Source organism: Nyctereutes procyonoides, unplaced genomic scaffold (genome assembly GCF_905146905.1).
Source record: "Nyctereutes procyonoides isolate TBG_1078 unplaced genomic scaffold, NYPRO_anot_genome, whole genome shotgun sequence".
Classification (NCBI taxonomy): domain Eukaryota; kingdom Metazoa; phylum Chordata; class Mammalia; order Carnivora; family Canidae; genus Nyctereutes; species Nyctereutes procyonoides.
The window spans coordinates 6,697,100-6,717,046 of record NW_026575040.1 but is presented as its reverse complement, the minus strand read 5'-3'; positions in this window follow the sequence as shown (position 1 = coordinate 6,717,046).

Sequence of the window (19,947 nt, the reverse complement as noted above, 5' to 3'; positions counted from 1 at the left end):
GTTTTAATATTATAGGAAAATGCCCGTGATATAATGTTAAGCAAAAAAAAAAATCAATACTCAAATTGTATACAGCACAATATCATATAGGAAAAGAAAAATATCCTTAAGTCAGCATGAAATAAATGTGTTCAGAATATTATTCATGGCTGCCTCTGGGGAAGACTATGGCTGTGTTACTGGGTTTTTTTTTTTTAACCTCTTTACTCTTTCTTGAACTTTACACATTTGATACAAAGAACACATATTATTTTGATAGCTATAAAAATCATAAAACTTTAAAAATTGCTTTTGGGAAAAAGCCAGAATAAACACATGTGGAAAAGTGAGGGTAATAATTATAGGATATTCCTTTAATAAAAACGGTTCTCAAGGAAATTTCTTTTTGTAATTGATGGTATAAGGAGGACCTGGTTCTCGGGATGAAATTATGGGGGTTTTTTTAGTTGCTGGTTTCTGCTTGTGTTTGTGTATCAAGCAATGGAAGGGATTGGACCCAGCTCATAGGTGGTAAGGAAAGTTCCAGCAGAGATAAAGCAGCAAAGATTTAGGACGCAGCGACTGTGCATAAACTTGAGGGCAGCCTCGCAAGGCCCGGTAGGCCCTTTACAACTCCCAGTTAAATGTCTCAACTGGGATGTCTGGGTGGCTCAGTGGTTGAGCGTCTGCCTTCGGCTCAGGGTGTGATCCCAGGGTTCTGGGATCGAGTCCTGATCGGGATCCCCGCAGAGAGCCTGCTTCTCCCTCTGCCTGTGTCTCTGCCTCTCTCTCTGTGTCTCTCATGAATAAATAAAAATTTTAAAAACTTTTAAAAAAATGTCTCAACTGATAGAGAAGTGTCACTCTGGGCACTGAGAGGAGGAGAGGCACACAACCAAGTTGGGGAGTTAGTCCCAGCTGCCAAGTGTGCAGGGCAGGACTGACCAACAGATGGGGGCTGCTTTCACCCTATCACTGAATCAAAACAGCTCAGTGTCAGAAGGAAAGTCAGAAAAGCACTGGGTTCACCCCAGCGACCCGAGCGACCAGAGTAGCAAGCAGCACCTGCACCCAACCACCTCCACCTCACTCCTCCTATGGTTAGAAATCCTACTCCCCAGGTGGATGGTGTGCTTGGCCCAGTGGGGTGAGAAGGTAGTGGAAGGGGGATGGAGAGGCTTGGGGAAGGTTGATGGCGTAGGCACCCCAGCTGCACTCCGTGGGGAGGGGCAGGTCAGGGAAGACACCACGTAACCAGAATCCCATGGCAGATGCCCACGAGACCCTAACAACTGAACAGTGAATGGACCACAAAACTGTGGCCGATGTCCAAACAAAGGGATGCTCCACTGTAGGTTTAAGGGAGCAAGTTGCTCGAGGACGTTATGTGAAGTGAGAGAAGCCACTCTCCAAAGGTGACATACTGTATAACATTCCCAAAGAAACAAAGCTATGGGGCTGGAGAAGAGATTGGGGTGGGGGTGACCATATGAGGCATCCTTTTGGGGGGATGGAAGGACTGTGGTCCAGAATGTGGTGGCCACAAGAATCACATGCATGAGAAAATTCATCGACCCAGACTGTACACCGAAAGAAAGAAAAGGCAATGTTTGTGCATGATAATTCCAGAAGTGAAATGAAGAATTCTTTTTAAAAGTCACCTGGATGACAAGAAACAGATCAGTGGTTGCCAGGAGCTGGTGGGGGGGGGGGGGCTGACTACAAGGATTAGCATGAGGGAATTTAAGGGGAGTGACAGAAATATTTTGTCTCTTGACTGTGGCGGCAGTTACATGGCTAAGCATTTGTCAAAATTCATGGATCTGTATACACCAGAGAATTCATTTTACTGTACATAAGTCAAAAAGCAAATAAGTAAAATCTTTAAACTTCAATTAAAAATCCCTTTTTACGGGGCCAGGGTATACACCTGTGCTCCCAGATCGAGATTTTTACTCATCCCTTGGAAAATACACCTTGAAGAAGAAAACTGAACAAATGGAATAAAGTTAATGATCAAACTCAGGACAGAAGAAATATTTTTGCTTCTCATTGTCTCTTGGGGACTGGCTTATTTTACTTAGCATCATATTCTTTTTTTTTTTTAAGCATCATATTCTTAAACATCACCCACGTCATATAGCAGAGCTGATTTGAATAGTTTGGCCTTTGGTAGCAATACCTAATGAACAAAGGCTTATCTTAGGGACACTGAAATGCCTTTGGAGCACTCAAGATAAAAAAAAAAATAGGTTTGCTTCAAATTGCTTGATGGCACCATACATCAGAAGGAAATAGAACCTTTTTATTTATTTATTTATTTTTTTAAGAATCTTGATGGGAAAAAGCAAAGCCCAAGGATTCCCTATCCAACCAATTTGTTTTCATCCGAGAGGTCAACATAAAGAAAGTTTCAGATAAGTAAGCCTTAGAAAAGAAGTCACCCACGTATCTCTCCTAGAAAAAAAGAATATTTCAAGACATGCTTAGTCATCTTAGAGATGAGTCAAAATGGAGAATTCAAGAAAAGAAATGTAATAGCACAAAAGGATTAGGGACGCACATTAAAATCAATTAAAATGTTAAAATATAACTAAATTAATGCAAAAGGAAGAAACAATTCTTCTCAGAGGAGATCCATATCTATATCTATAACCAAAAAAATTAAACTGGATCATTAAGCTCTGATTAAATCAATACATCTGGGATCCCTGGGTGGCTCAGCAGTGTGGCGCCTGCCTTCGGCCCGGGGTGTGATCCTGGGGTCCCGGGATCGAGTCCCGCGTTGGGCTCCCTGCATGGAGCCTGCTTCTCCCTCTGCCTGTGTCTCTGCCTCTCTCTCTCTCTGTGTCTCTCATGAATAAATAAATAAAATCTTTTAAAAAAATAAATAAATAAACACATCGAAAAGGTGAATATAGAGGTAAAACTTCCAGGCACAATATAAGCTGCTGCATTTGACAGTCCACCAGGAGAACAGTCCTCGATGATCTACTAGGGTTGACGTCAGCAACATGGGAGTCAACTCACATAGGCAGGTGTAATGATGTAACCCAGCATTTCAGTGTCATATTTTTTAAAAATCGACTTCACGTTTACTAACAATTATTCAATGAACTTAAACATACTCTTAATTTAAAATCTCTGAGAGGGTTAAGAATTAAAAGATATTTATCTAACATGGTAAAGAAGATCTCAAACCAACAAACTATTCAAATCGGCTCCACAATACAACGTGGATGATGTTTAAGGATATGATGCTAAAAAAAAAAAAAAAAGGATATGATGCTACGTGAAATAAGCCAGTCCCCAAGAGACAAATGCTGCCTGACTCCACTTCTACGAGATACTCCGAGCTGTCACATTTATAAAGGCAGAAAGTTGAAAGGTGGTTGCCGGGCGCTGGAGGTGGGGAGGTTAGGGGGTGGAGAGTTAGTGTTTTATGGGTACAGAGTCTCAGGTTTATAAGATAAAAAGAGTTACGGAAATGGATGGTGGTGGTGATTGTACAGCATCATGAATGTACTTAATGCTACTGAACTACACACTTAAAAGTGGTTAAGATGGTAGATTTTATGTCTTCTGTATTTTATCACAACAAAAATATTTAAGGACTGGAAGGGAATAAACAAAGATAGTAATGTGTAACGAGGGATTAGGAGTAATCATTTTCCTTCATCAAACTGTTCATAATGATACGTGTCTTTTTTCATTTAAAAATAAATGGAAAAAATTTAAAAACTAAAAATAAATGGAAAACCTGGCCAAAAAAATATCAGCCCTACCGATAGTCATACCAACTACCACCGAATTAGCCCCTGCTATGCATCAGCTGCTCACGGGCACCCAGAGGTACAGTTGAGCCTTACAGCTACCCCACGGAGTTAGTGTGCTTGACACATGACACACTGGGTCTTATGAGGACCATAAGACATAAAATTGTGAAGACAGTCACAAATCTTTTGAAAAGACAAACATAAGGGGAAGATGTATTTGGTTCCTAGGAGGGCATTTAACTGAGCTTCTAGTATGTCCCTGTCTGTGCTGGGCAGGACGGGCATTCCAGGCAAAGAAAGCAACAGGTCGCAGATGGTCAGAGGCAGAGCAGGAGTGCCAGAGGGGGCCCCCCCCCGCCAGCAGGAGTGTGCCCATGAGGTTGTGGGGAGCCCATGAGGGCTTCCAAAGGGGAGGGTGGTGGTCAGAGATGTATTCTTGAATATTAGAGGCCGAACGGGCCGGGAGTGAACAGCACCAACAACATTTTGGATCTCTAGTTAGATGGAAAATAGGGTGGGGGTGGGAATGAGAGCCTTGTAGGAGCAAGGACGTCAGTGAGGGTGGCACAGACAGGTCAGGAGGTCTCACAGAGCAGCTGGGTCGGCCTGGAAGGGCAAGCCAACGGGGCAGGGGAAGGACCTGCAGTAAGGCAGCCCTACCTCCAGTGTCACTGGAGGGTCCCTCTGCAGAGAATGGTTACCTTGGGGACATGCCTTTGCAGACAAGACCCTGCAGGTGTTTAAGAGACGCAGCCAAATGTAGAATAGTATCTGAAGTTGGGCTGGAGGAAATCACCATTGTAGTTACAAAGCAGTCACATGTCAGCAAGTTCCTATGTGGTCTTCCCTTCTTGTTGAAAGGGAGGGCAAAGCAAGCACGCCTGTTCCAGCACAGTGCTGGAGTCCGGGAGGAATCGGGCTGGACCGGAGAGGCCAGTGCTTTTATTTTCACTTTAAGGCTCAAATTCATCACAACTGGCATGGCTACGGTTGTTGTTCTTTTTTTTTTTTTTTTTTTAAGAGCTTATTTATTTATTTGAGACAGAGACAGAGAGAGCACAGGCAGGGAGAAGGGTTGAGAGGGAGGGAGAGGGAGAAGCAGGCTCCATCCCAGGACCCTGGGATCATGACCCGAGCTGAAGGCAGACGCTTAACCAAATGAGCCACCCAGGTGGCTCTGATTGTTTTTCTTAATAAAGGAAAATTAATTAAGCACAGAGGTTGAATGAAGGGTACTTTAACCCTCCAGGCTGACCTGGTTCTCATCTGAGCTCTGTACCCAAGGTACATCCTCAGCCACGTATTTCCTCCTTTGTTAAGTGAGAGTTTAACAGCGAGCCCCAAACCTGGACCTCCATAGAAAAAAATAAATAAATAAAATAAAATAAACAAAAATAAAGAAAAACAGGAAAGAAAAGAAAGCAGCAGGCCTGGGAAGCTGCATTTTGACCAGTCCCTTCCCAGATGACTCAGACAATCAGTCAGGTCTCTGGGAACCCCTGGCCTGAAGATTCCAGAGTTTTCCTTCCAGCTCTGACATTGCCTTATTCTATTCAGTTGGTGTTTCCATCGTCCCCTCTTTGACTTCAGCCCCAACCCAGTAAGACCTCCAACTCCCTACCACGGCAGTGTCTGAAAGAGCCCTTTCTAGCACTCAACTCCTCAGCAAAGGACTGGAGCCAGAAAAGGAAGAAAAGAATATTTTTAATGTTCAAATGCTTCAACTGGATTAAGCATTTGGTTTTACTTGGATTATTATTTTTTCCATGAATATAAACCATTTTGCATGTTGGAACCCTTCTGCAAACAGAGCAGTTTGTCTTTGTGTTTGCTCATTTAAAAACAAATATTTGCCTGCCAAGCAAATACTGTCTCTTAGGATGTGCTATTAATAGGATAATTAGGCAGCCGGTAATGAAAAGGATTGCTGGTAATTATGGCAAGATTTGTTTTGGCATTTGAAGGCAGCGATGGAGGCTGGAGTGCTAAAATCTACCTTAGAGTTAATTAGTACAATTAGAACACACCTGAAAAAATAGCCCAGCTAATGAACACTTCACTCTGCTTTTAAAGTGACAGCGCTCCGCGGCTCCCCAGGCGCCTTGGGCGACACCGGCCCTGGTGTCTCTGATGGGACGGAGGGTGGTGGACTCCACAGAGAACTTGGGTTTGCCCAGCCTGGGCTTGCAAAAGAGCTCCTTGTCTCCCAGCTCCTCCTCGACCCCACCCCCACTCATCCCACAGTTTGCCTGAAAGCAAGTTCTCCTGTATTTTCTTACTTGACTTTCACGATAGCCCTTTGGTAGGTTGGGTTGAGGTGTTTTGTTGTGTTGTGCTGTGTTTTGCCATTTCCCGATGAGGGTAAGGAGGACCAGAGATGCCCAAAGTCAGAGATGTGGTCACAGGTCAGAGGTGAGGTCAGAGGCCACAGAAAAAAAAATTTGAGAATGATTCGGAGGAAAGCAACTGTCTAATTCCAGCAGGGTCCCCATGTCTGCACCAAACGCTGCACCTGCTGAATCACTATCGAAGTGTGGGCCTCAGGACCCATGTGCCGCTGGTAAACTTCCCTGGCAGCAGGTCACAGGTATGAAAGCACTAAAATATTCTCGGATGTATCCTTGTCCCTCTTCCCTGTGGGACTTCTTCCCATGGCTCCCTGTCAGGAAAGTTCCCTCTGCCAGCAGGTGGGCATGTGGGCTTGCTGGCGTTGGTACCCTCTCCCTCTGCTCCTCCCTACTGCTTGTGCACACGCTCTTCTTCTCTCAAATAAATTAATAAAATCTTAAAAGAAAAAAAAAAGAAAGTCTTAGCTTCCTCCTCCAAAAAAGGAGGATCAGTATCCTCCAAAGAGATCAGTATCCACGTGTAGGTTTGTCAGCGAGGATACAGTGCAGCGAAGTACACCTGGCCCATCACCATCGCCATTATGGACACTGCTGTACAACGTGCTTTCTTGCGGTATGTGATGCAACCAACACTTTGTCTCATTCAGACCTTTGAGGCAGTTTCAGGGCGGGGTGCGGGGTGCGGGAGGCAACAAGGAAAGGAGGGTAGAGGCTCCAGGAAGACCACGCCCCTCCTGGGATTCATCAACTGTTCTCTATGCAGGCCAAATCCTAAACCACAGAGTCCTGCCAGAACCGGATAGAGGCTCAGGCCTGGGATTTAGGGCTGTGTCCTTCGTACGGCACCCTCCAGAACCCTTGCCCTCAACTGAAAACACCAGCAGGGAATGATTCTCCAGGTACTTTTAAATATGGCATCAATTTTCCTAGCAACCCCATAAAGCAGATCTCAGCACCTTTTTAAGTAAGAGATTGGGCTCAGAGAGGTTAGGTAATATGTTCTAGGCCACACAGCCTATCAAGCCAACGTTGAACCTGAACCAACTGGCCTCAAGCCCAGGCTCTTTCCATCACACACGAAGTTGTGCATTGTTCAGTGTCCAAAGTTCCCTGTTGAGACCTTTGAGGATTTAGGGCCCACCGTGGGCACATTCCTGGGAATTGTAAGATCTCTCAACCACCCCATGGCCATTAGCATTAGAAATCACAGGAATGGGACTTGCATTTTATAAATTGAGCTCCAAGAAGATAACCCCTCCCGTAAAAAGCTGAAATCTATGTCCCTTGCAGTAGCTGGATTTGCACTGATTAATTAGAAAATTGCATTTATATAACCCTTTAATCTGTATTTATGTGTTGCTAAGGGTGCAGTGAGCTGGGCGGGGAATTACATCCAGATTAGCTTTGATCCATAAGCAGCCTGGATGGGAGCTGCTTTCTGTGCTAAAAGGGGAGAATCAGAAGGATTTAGGACGGGGATCCCCATCGAGGCCTCTATCCCCCTCTCTCACCTTAGACCCAGCAGGTCAGGGGGTCTCCCAGGACTACTCAATACAGCTTGCATGGCCTGCTTGGTCAGAACAAGGGGTGAGATTACCCAAAGAGCTAATTTTAAGCTGAGTTGGCCCTTGGTTTCCTAAATAAAATTGGTTTTATTTCTCTTAACATGTGTTCAGTCAGCTTAAAGATCCATCGACCTGCACCACTTAACACAAGCTGTACTGAAAGCAGCCCATGTCCTCCTCAGAGTGGGGGAGGGAGGTGGGAGGGAACAGGCCTACAATCCTGTGTTTTGAATTAGAAAGACCTTAATGGAAAAGGGTATTTGATGAAGGGAATCTTAATAATTTGTGATGTTTTGAGGAAGTTATTTGATCTCAAAAACCATTTTAAAGTAATTTTAGCTGTGGTTGTCTTTTTTTTTTCCTCTTAAAATTGGATCAACAGATGGGCATGGATAGGGGGGCGATGTGGCTGTGAGGGTCGGCTCCATTCTTCAGCATATGGGAGGCAGTGTGACTAGGGCGTTTGGTATAGGACTCACTGAGCACTAAGTCTAGGCTGCCAGCTGGGGTGGGGAAGGGGAATCGCATTGGGCTCAGGGGTGGGTACTGTGGGGAGGGAGACAACAGGGCCGGAGTTTGACTCCAGGGCAAGGAGCCCACCACTGTTCCCATCCGCGGCCAAGAAGTTCAATTCTATTCGTCTAGTGTGTTCAAAAGCTGTTGACCTTGGCCAGTCTGTTGACTTACCTGGACCTGCCCTTCATTACTTACAATGGAATGGATCAAATGACTGATGATGAGACTTATTCCAGGTTAGAGATTCTGATTTTATAAGCATCTCCATGGATCTCATAGCCAATCAAAGCAGTAATTGCAAAAACTCCCTAACAGCCCAAAGCATCATGGTTTAACCATGTGGGTTCTGCAGTCAGCCTGCTGGGGAGCTAGCCACTCTGGCTCTACCACTTTCAAGAGCTACGACCTTGAACAAGCTCCTTAACCTTTCTTTGCTTTGTTTCCTTTCTCTGCAGTCTTGCAATGGTGGCAACAGCACCTTCATCACAGAGCTGAAGTGAGAAGTAGATGAACAAATGTGTGCAAAGCTGCCAGAACAGTACCTGGGGCCCAGCGGGCCCTCCATAGTGGTAGTCATGGTTGTCATCACCCCCTGACTGCAGAACACAGCACTGTCCGCACCCGGCACACTCCTTTAAGCCTGGGAACGCACGCGCTGGACAGCTCCCGGGTGGCTCTTAAGCTTGACTGTGCTTCCTGGGCCATGTTGCCTGGAGGACCTCCCAGGCGCTCACCAAGCAGCTGTTGAATGAATAGCTGTTGCAACCTATGGCCCATGATCAGCACTTGGTTTCCACACTGAGGTCTTCTTACTCCACTTCCTCTCATCTAGTCCTCAGCAAAGATGAAAACCAAAGGTTCTCTGCACCCCTAGCATTCCTGATCACACTCATACTCTCTCTTATCCTGGGTATTTTACCAAGAAAGAGCATGTTTCTGCTTCCCAAGGGACCCAGTGGCATTTCCAAATTGGAAAACAACTTGGAGCATCATGGAAGCAGAGAGAGCTTTCTGGGTGGGTGTGAGTGGGGTGGTGCTGTGAAAAGAGCCCTGGAAGAGTAGATGGAGGAAAGGAGGGGACGGGGCCTCTGCTCTACCTCACTTGCCCTGTCTGGGTCTTTCTGTCCCTATCTGTGAAATGAGGGCATGACCTTGGATCACCCTTTCTCCCAAAGTGTGTTCAGCAGGACACTAGTCCCACAAATGCTCTATCAGGAGGAAAAAAAAAAGTCTGGGAAAAAATACATATATTGAGAAATGTGGCTGCTGTATCCTCTTCCTGATGACGAGCAAAACTCATCAGTATATTAAAAGCCCAGCATCAAAACAAAATTGCTTAGCCTCACTTTATGCAGGGATTTCCGAGTTCCTGCCAAGAGTCTCTTGTCATGTGATTCCCCTCATTGGCCTCCTACAGAACTAGATGGCGGCTTCTGGTCCTTCCTGATTCCAGAAGACTGTGCTTTCTCCCCCAGGAAACAATCAATAAACCTACAAGATGTAGCCGTCCCAAGAAGAAGTGGTTCAGTGTCCTCACTTACCGCCCTAAGGCAGAAACAGGGAAGAGGAAACCAGAACCATGTGGCCAGACTTGCACACTGTCATAAAAGGAGCCCAGAGACCCCTGACCCAGGGCAGTAGGGAGAGAGGTGAGATGGAGTTCACGAAGAGCCAGGAAGCCCAGCATGAGGTGCCCGCCATAAATAAATAAATCAGGCGGCCACCCTGCAAAGCAGGTTGTATTACGTTATTCGAGCAAAGGCTGCTAGACATCTGGATGTTTCTGTTAGCCCCCATTCCTCCTGTTGCCATAAATTTAAGCTAATCCTGTGGGGCCCAGGATCACAAGAATAATCCTCACATCTGTGTGGGCTTTTCAGCTTTTGAAAGCTCGTTCACAGAATTATCTCATTAGTTCCCCTCAATGCCTGAGGGACTCAGGGATGATCATCCCCATTTGGCAGAGAAGAGCCTGAAGCCCAGAGAAAGAAAGTGACTTTCTCAAGGTCACACAGCAAGGCAGGGGAGAGGTAAGACTCATGTGGATGTCTCCTAATCCCCAGCCCAGAACACCCAGAGATACAGACATTTTCCCCGTGCCTACCACAGTTGTGAGGTCCACCTCCCTGCCACCATAGAAGAATGGAATGTAGGTAGGAAGCCAGCATTTAAAGACTGTAGGCTTTTGAGTCGGATACCCAGGTTCAAATCCCAGCCCAGAATTCTTGGTCATGAAACCTCGGACAGTGTGGTGGAGCTCTCTGTGTCTGTTCCTCACCTCCAAAGTGAGGAAGAAAACCCAGCAGTGGGTGCCCTCTGCTTTATCTGCTCTTCACCTCTCTCCTCCAACCTTTGAGACCCCTCAAATCCAACCATGCAGCTCTGAAAGAAAGTTCCCATCACAGCATTCCCACCTGCCTGGCCACAGGAGTGGGTACTCAACTGAGGTCTCCCCTGAGATTGTTTCCAAAAGGAAATGAAGGAAGACCCCTTCCTATCTAGGGGTAAAGATGAGAAGATGTGACCCCAGCATGATGGAGGAAGCTGGCCTGTGGGACTGAAGCTCGTGTGCAGAGGGAGGCAGAGCAGAGATGGAGAGGGAGCCCTGGGAGAGGCTTAGGCCTGGGATCCCCCTGCCCTTCCCACAGGTGGATCACATGAGCCTAGAATCACTTGGCAGCTCATCCATCCATTCCCTAGGACCCAGACTATCCTGAGTGGTAAAAAGTAGAAATTACCACCATGCCACTCACTTTGAGGGGCCCTCCTAGCACAAATACCAGGAAAACAGGCAGTGATCTAGGAGAGTCCCGAAATAGCACCCTGTATAATGAACACACGACCCGGGTCTCCTCAATTTTCTGAGACTCCTGGGAATTCAGAACTTGAGAGAATGTAGAGAAAGACTGGAGTCCTGACCTCTCATTTTAACATAAGGGTGAGAAAATCCACGGCATGTGCCTGCATGTTGAAATTTCACCTAGTTAGAAAATCGTAGGACACAGGGTGTCCAGAAGTCTGGACTCCCCGCCTGCTGCTCTTTTGGCTGTCCTCCCCTCCCCTAGCTCACACACTGAGAGACTAAAAGGGGAAAACGGGGCTGGATATGGAACGCACCTGGATTCTCTGCTTTTCTCAGAAATGGTTATGAGGACTGAGCCAGATTATATAATACATGGCTAGGAAAGGATTCACCCAAGTCTAAGGACTGTCCAAAAACCAAGAGATCATTATTATGAAATTATAGACTCAAGATCCCCTTGACACAGCCTGACTCTCCCCAGGGAATTGATGGTAAGTCAGACTGTGTACAAAGTGTGGAGGAGGCAGTTAGAAAACTGAACCCAAGTCACCTCCCTGTAAGTCTTGACCAGATGGCTATTAACTCAATCCCCTGCCTCCCCTGCCTTCTACCCCCAGCCCTCCATTTGCCTGAATATGGAGAGTCTTGTTGACCAACCAATAGTCCGGGTTTGTCTGTGACAGAGGGGTTTCCTGGAGTAGTAGCTGTCTGACTAGGCTCACTAGTGGCTGCATCATTGCTAAGTTTTTATTTTTTACACTTCTGTCTCTCCCTGTACCCCAACCCCGAGCCACTATTCTCACTCTCACCCCAGGGGCCAGCCTGTATGCAGTTGGGCTCAAGTACACCCAAATCCCGTGCCTCTGTCCATGGTTCTGAAACCTTTTCTGTGCACTAGGACAAGGCTCTTTATCCTAAGCCTGGGATATATGTTGGTTCATCCAGGAATTCATTCAATATCTTCAGCAGTTAACTTTGACCGTCCCATAAACCATCCCAAAATGTAATGGGTTAAAACAAAAGCATTCATTTTTTTCCCTTGCAATCTGTGGGTGACCTAGATCGTTTTGGTTCGGGCCATCTTGGCGATCTGTGGTCAGTCAGTGGTTTGGCGGATGGCTTGATTGAGAAGCTGTTGGCTGGGACACCTCAATTGTCTCCCGAGAAGTCTCTCCAGCATGTTAGCTCAGACTTGTTCTTATGGTGAAGTCCATGCTCCAAGCCCACAAGAGAAGGCAATCCAATGCTCAAGTTGTTTTCAAGTCTCTGCGGCATTGTCCAAAGCAAGTCACATGCATAAGCGCTGAGTCAGTGTGGGTGAAGGGCCCCCAGAGAGAACACACGAAGGCAAATGATTGTGGCTGGTTTTCAAAACCAATCTGCCACTTCTTCCATTACCCTGAACTCTCAAAAACACCACGAGGCTACAAACAATAGGATGACCTTCTGGCGACCCCACAGAGAGACAAGTTTGTCCCAGAACTTTTAAGCTGAGAATCACTTGGTCTCTGCTGAAATCACTTTCATAATTGTATCAGGAACAATTAGAAGTCTCTTTGAGCCCTTCCTCTAACATTCAAGGCCACACCTCAAGTTCTTGCTGTATCAGAGAATATTTTTTTCACTTCTAAATGAATAAAAACTCTTCTGAATTGCAAGTCTTTCCAATAATATTCAGCAATGATTTTTTTTGAGTTGTGCATGGCTGGGCACTAAATCCTTAACAATCTTGTTGGGTGAATGCAGGAGAGTTCTAGAATGTGATAGAATTCCGTGGCCCCTAATTCCCCAGAAGGAAGGAGATTCTAGATAGCACCTTCTAGGGCCCAGACCCTTGCACAAATTCTTATTTAGTCCTTACACACTGTCCCTCCTTGAGAGTGTTCATGGAGGAAAAACCTGAGGTTGGCCAAAGCCACAGAGGTGGCGAGCGGCATGGCAAGAATTCAAACTTTCTACCACAGCCATCACCCCAGGGCTGTAGTGTTCAGACTCAGAGTCTGGGGGCACAGGGTCTTTGATCCCAGCTCTGCCCTCAGCTCCTGTGTGACACTGAGACACTTCAAGTCCTCTTTGAGTTTCTGTTGCTTTATTTGCAATATGGCCATCGGAATACCTATACCTACTACTCCAGGCTCAGATGAGGAAAATGCAAACATCCTTGGGCTGCTGCCCTATACCAATAAGAACAAGATCAGTTGGCCTCTTCGGGGAGTGATCTTGGCAGCATCTTTCAACATTTTAAATGTGTGTGTTCTCCGATCTGGCAATTCTACTTCTAAGAGTCCATGTTAAAAAAAATCTATGTACATATGAGTTAGGGTACACACACCAAGATGTTTATTTTGGCACTGTTTATAATAGCACACACACCAAAAAAAAAAAACAACCCTAGGAATGATGTAAACGCCAAAATAAATTACACTTATCCATGCTGCAACAAAACTACTTGTCATTTTATTCATTTATTTTTAGAAGATCTAATTGACTTTATTAAGTGATTCATGAATTGGGCAACATCCCATCTAGCAAGTAGAGAGATGCTCCCTATTCATCATTTTTAAGGATAGAGAAAGACTTATTGATGAGGATATGTGCCCCAGATATATTATTTTAAAAGAATATAGTAGGGGTGGCTGGGTGGCTCAGTTGGTTAAGTGTCTGACTCTTGATTTAGGCTCAGGTCATGGTCTCAGTGTTGTGAAATAGGATCCCAGGTCGGGCTCCATGCTTAGCAGGAATTTGGCTTGAGATTCTCACTTTCTCTCTCTCTCTCTCTCTCTCTCTCTCTCTCTCTCTCTCTCTCTCTCTCCTTCTCTTTTTGCCCCGCCCCCCACTCACATGTGTGCTTGCTCTCTCTCTAAAATAATCTTAAAAAAAAAAAAGAATATAAGGCAGCCTGGGTGGCTCAGCGATTGGCACCGCCTTCAGCCCAGGGCATGATCCTGGAGACTTGGGATCGAGTCCCATGTCGGGCTCCCTGCATAGAGCCTGCTTCTCCCTCTGCCTGTGTCTCTATCTCTCTCTCTCTGTTTCTCATGAATAAATAAATAAAATCTTTAAAAAATAATAAAAAATAAAAAAATTTTAAAAAAGAATATAGTAGATCTATAAATGATGAAAAACCACTGAAACATATTTTAAGTAAAAAAAATATATTTTAGGGATCCCTGGGTGGCGCAGCGGTTTGGCGCCTGCCTTTGGCCCAGGGCGCGATCCTGGAGACCCAGGATCGAATCCCACATCGGGCTTCCGGTGCATGGAGCCTGCTTCTCCCTCTGCCTGTGTCTCTGCCTCTCTCTCTGTGACTATCATAAATAAATAAAAAATTAAAAAAAAAAAAAAAAAAAAAAAAAAAAAAAAAAAAAAAAAAAAAAAAAAAAAAAAATATATTTTAGCATGATATATGAATGTATATATGCTTATTTAGGTAGAGAGAGAGAAGGAAAACCATTTGGAAGGAAACACACCAAACAATTTATAATTTCTGCCTCTAGCAATGGTAAGGAGATGCTGAGTTAGTTTTTTGCTGTTGATTTGATTTTCCTTTCTATATTTCTGTATTGTTGCACATGTCCCCAACACATCTGTGTTATACTTTTAATGTAAAGAAAGAGTTCAATTCTGGCACGAGGAGAAACTTTGAAGATAACGTGGCCCGGGGAGAGAAGCTTGTCACGGTCACATAGCCAACCATCGGTGGAGTCGGGCTGAGACCCTGGCCTCTCGACGCCCAGCCCAGGCTAGTGTCACTCATAAGGGTAAGGCCTTCAGAAAGCATATAAGCCACATAAACCTGAAGAATAGCTAAATGTCACACAAGGGGAAAATCCTGCTCAGAGTGTGGTGAATGGCACTTGGCTTTGGCTCGGCCACCTACCTACCGGACAAAGCCACTTAACTTCTCTGAGCCCTATTTGCAGCATCTGTAAAATGAGACTGATTATTCCCACCTCCCAGGGTTATTCTAAGCTTCAAATAAGACAGGCAGCAGGTGCTGGCAGCAAAAACGTGAACTTGAACCCTAAAGACGTCTGTGCTCAATTATTCAGTCCCTTTCTCTGAACACTGGAACTAGCAAAATCCACCTTACTGGGTTGCTGGCGAAATACAGCGACAAAATTCATGTGAACCACTTGGCATGATCTGGCCACTCAACACGGAAGCCATCATCATGGTATAAAAGCTCTGTGAGGACCGGCAGGCTTTACAAGGCTCACGCCAAGCATCAGGGTCTTGTGATTTCTGGGTTGCGTCCCCTCCTGGCCTCTTCTTCCCATCTTCCCTCCTCCTTGACAGCAGGATGCGAGGTCCTGGTTCTCCACGGCTCCAGCTCATGGGGGAACCACTGTCCAACACAGCTGCTCCGTTGGCCAGACTCGGAAGGCAGCTGTACACTCACGGTCCTCACGGATGCAGAGCCTCCCCCCGCAGGAGAGGGACATGCTTGGGAGCTGGAACCAAATCCTGAATCAACCCCTTATAGGTTTTAGGACCTTTAGGCTTCATTCTGCAAGTAATAGGGAGCCATGGCAGGCTGTTAAGATAATAGCCTGATTTGATAGAAAATTGTGTTCTTTTCTCTATATACGACCAATTGTTCTGTTCACAGCCTCAGGAATGAAAACAAGGCAACGCTTCCCTGTGCGTTTTAGGATGCATAGGATCCGCGCTGTGTTTCTTCTCTAGTCCATCCAGGACAGGCTAAATGAGAGTGAGAGACAGGACACCTAGCGGGAAGATATTGCAGTATCAGAGGGAGGCTTGACTCTGGGGATTGGCTTGGAGTCAGGGGCTTGGAGTAAGAGAGAGGTCTTCCCAATCTCCTTGCTGTGCTCGGGGAACCACCACCCAGGGTCCCCAGGTTGGGCCTTTGTCCAGCACGTCACCTTCAGAGGCCTCAAGCAATTCTCACCAATCTCTCTCTTAGTCCCTGGCTTGGCTTTCCTCCCCTGGGCATCTTGGACGCAGGAGATATGCAACACAGATTGTATGGGGGGGGGCATAAATTGGTGCATGACGGGTCCTCAGTGACCCTGCCAGCAGCTAGGTAGAGAAGAAGGACATCTGAGCTCTGTGACTCTGGCTCTGGGAGTGGGAGGGGCATCACGTTGCATTTAGCTGGAGCCTGTTGTTCACCCCAAGCACAAGGGTGGTTCATCGGAGCCACCATGAGCTGCCCCCCTTCACACTTCTTGTAAACACAACCTCTCTGCGTGTCCTGGACTCGAGGACCTGCAGTGGCCTCAGCCCTTTGTGTGACCCCAAGGAGCGACCTCACTCCCCTCCTGGTTCCAGTCACCACCACCCCCTCCGTCTATGACACACACACACATCCCCACCGCACCGAGCACACACTCCATGAACACGCAAAGCCACAGTGAGTCAGGGGATGTGTGGTTCTGACTGTGAGCGTGGCAGGAGTCAGAGGAGGGAAAGCCCTGAACGGTCCAGCTTGCCAGAGCCGTAGGGCTCTGTCTCTCGGCAGGAGCCTTGCCCGGGCTATAGGCCAGGCTGGCCTGATTTATGATCAAGGTCCCAGTTGCAATGGCTTTCCATGTTCGGGTCTTTAAATTAAGGCATGAAGGGGGTGGCTCTGAGGAGAGTCACAGTTGTTTAATCACCAAGGCTAGAAGCAGAGACAGCAAAAGCTCTCAGTGCATAAAGTAAAGGTAAAGTAAATGTATATTCAGGAAGAAAAAAAGAGATTACAACTCTCCTGAGTTTTCTCCTACTATTAAGCCTTTGTTTCTGAGTTTGGTTATGAGTCTCTGTATTTCACTTCAAATGTTTGCAAGAGGGGGCACCCGGGCGGCTCAGCTGGTTGAGTGTCTCTTGATTTCAGCTCAGGGCATGATCCTGATCAGAGTCATGAGATCGAGCCCCACACAGGGCTTTCTCTCTCTCTCTCTCTCTCTCTCTCTCTCAATAAATAAAATCTTTTAAGAAAATGTTTGCAAGAAGATTTGCTGTTCTGTTTCTATTAAAGTTCTTGCCTTACCCTAGAACGTGAGGGCGGGAAAATTTCATGGAGCCTTCTTAGTCAAAGTGAGGTGTCTGGATCAGCAGCACTGGCATCTCCTGGGAGCTTGTTAGAAATGTACAGTCTTGGGACGTCTGGGTGGCTCAGTGGTTGAGCGTCTGCCTTTGGCTCAGGTCATGATCCTGGGGTCCTGGGATCGAGACCCACATCAGGCTCCCTCCAGGGAGCCTGCTTCTCCCTCTGCCTCTGTCTCTGACTCTCTCTGTGTCTCTCCTGAATAAATAACTAAAATCTTAAAAAAAAAAAGGAAGAAAGAAATGCAGAGTCTCAGGCCTCACCCCAGACCTACTGAATCAGAACCCACATTTTAGTAAGTTCCCCATGTGTTTCTGGTCACAGGGGACAGGTCCCCCACCCCGAGTGGGGTGCATGCCGGCCACTGGCAGGAACGGACACTGATCAGAGGTAACCAGAGGGCCAACGTTTACGATTTTCATAGCTGACTTTAACATCCATTTATAGCAAATGATGCATTGCTTACAGTAATAGTAAGTTGACATCAATTGGTGTGTTTTAAAAGTGAGTCGGCTTAAAGGAAATATCCACTGACAAATAGTATAGTTCTCAGATATGATGATGCCTTCCAAGGGGGCAATGGGATGACTGTTCCCAGAAGTGCTGATCCAGCATGGCCCTCAAGCGGGTTGTGGTGAGGACAGAGCTGTGCACAGAGAGACAGGGACTCGCCAAGGTCGCTCGGTGGGAGTATGACCGAGGCCAAGGCTGCATCCAGGTCAGCGGCATACCCTCCACCCCACCCCACTTAAAGCCAGTCACCGAGCTGAAGATTTGAGCCCAAAGCTCGAGCTGCAGCCACAACAGGGTCAGGAACTGAAGTGTTCGCAGGTGACGCCGGGCAAATCAGCAGTGCAAATGGCTATTACTGAAAACGAAGGTAGCACGTAGCCTGGGGAGGCCAAGGATGAGTCATTTCAAGATGAGCTGGCTCCCTCCGCCCAGGGACCACTAGGCACTCAATTCTTCACCCATGAATAAACCCTGTAAGCTGCTCTGTGTAGGCTGAGACGTCCAGTGTGTTCCTCGTGTCATCTGGTGAAGTTGGGTGAGAAGGAGATCTGAGCATAGTCAGAAAGGAGTTGGTCATTGATCTTCAACCTGGGGTGTGGAGGTTTGCTCAGATTTCTCAGATAAGGACATTCAGCAACATCACAAAATCAAAACAAACACACTTCATAATATTTTAAAGTTTTCTCAGCCCTGTTTGGATGACCTGTGGCTCAGTATTGTCAGCAGCTGTCCATTTTTCCGCTTTTTTTTATTTTTTTAATTGTCCTCAGGCTCCCCGTAGGGAGCTTGCTTCTCCCTCTGCCTGTGTCTCTGCCTCTCTCTGTGTCACTCATGAATAAATTAATAAAATCTTAAAAAAAAAAAGGGGGGGGGGCGGGAGAGAAAGAAGCAAAGATTCAGAGGAAAGTGGTGTCTGGGCCGGTGGGCTGCAGCTCCAGCCATCACGTTCTCATCCCAGGAAGGAGGAAGCAGAGAAGAGCAAGCCCCTCCCTGCTAAAGAAGTTCCTTCGCAGTTCCTCAACCTACCAGTTACCTCAGGAGGCTGGGAAATGTGGCTTCCCAGGATCACGACCTGAACTGAAAGCAGATGCTCAACCACTGAGCCCCACCCAGGTGCCCCAACTTTTTCTTTTTCAAAGTGGCAAAATTTGCTGTCAAATCTCCTGTCCTCTCTCCGTTGCCTTGTTCCTAGCTCCTTACCTTGGCATTCAGTGCTGTCATCAATATGGCCATAATCTAGCTTTCTATCCACACCACCTTCCAGCCTAAATACACCGTGAACCACATGTGGCCAAACCACACTCGCCTTCTGCAATCTCCCCACTCGCATTCCACAAAAGCTGTGCCATCTTTCCTCTTTACCGTTGAAATCCTTCTTCTTCAAGTTGCAATTTCAATGCCCTTTCCTCCAGGAAGCCCCTTTGGGTTGTCCTCAAGCCCTGTTAGGAACTCCCATAGCCCACTACTGCTACCTTGTTATGGCATTTAGAGCAGGCCTTGAATGACCATCTCCAGGGTTGTGGCTGCGTTTTCCCTTATCTCTGTGTCCCTGGCTTCCTCGCCTGGCTCCCAGAAATGCTACCAGAATTGAAGGACCCAGACAAGTCCTGGGTTTGATTCCCAGTTCGCTGGCAATGCTAGTTAGGGCATGACACTGGGCCAGTTACCTAACCTGTGTACTCAGCTGTAAAATGGGAAAATGAATCACTGGTTTGTAGGGAAGTCAGGAAAATGAAATGAGGTGGCATGTACGGGTGTGCGTCACTTACTGCCTGGCACCTGCTAGTGGCGAGTGTGTCAGAGCTGTCATCAGAGCTGTGGGTAATAACACACAGCATTAACATTAACAGGAAGTTAATGTTATTTGGAGTGAAAGGCAGATTCTTGGCCCCTGGTACATCCCGTCCACCTCCCCTGGCCCCTCTGCCTGGTTGTGCCTCCCTCACATTCCGGCCCCCAGGCCTGCCCCAAACCCTCCCCCTTTCCCTCACCCCTGTGTCTGTAGTGAACACCACAGGCATTTAAGGGGTCTGCGGTCTTGGCTGGGCTAAGAAACAGTGATCCAATCCCAGCTGGGGGAAGGAACCCAGGCCCCGAGGGAAGGAGGTGCTTGCTAGAGGCTCAGTGGCCCAGAGCTGCAGCTCTCAGACCGGGGGGTGGCGGGGTTCTGTGGTTTCCAGAGAGCCGTTTCCTGCCCCTGTCTGGCACAGAGATGGATGCTGAAATGCTGCTGAACTTCTCCTTCTCTGTTTTCAAAAAAAATAATGTCCCTTTCTGAGTCTACCTCCTATTTAACACACACACTCTATGAGAGAAGCGTAACTTGCAGGCCTGTCTCCCCAGAGCTGGGAGGAGACCCGGGGACAAGGAAACTGTCCCCGTGGGATGG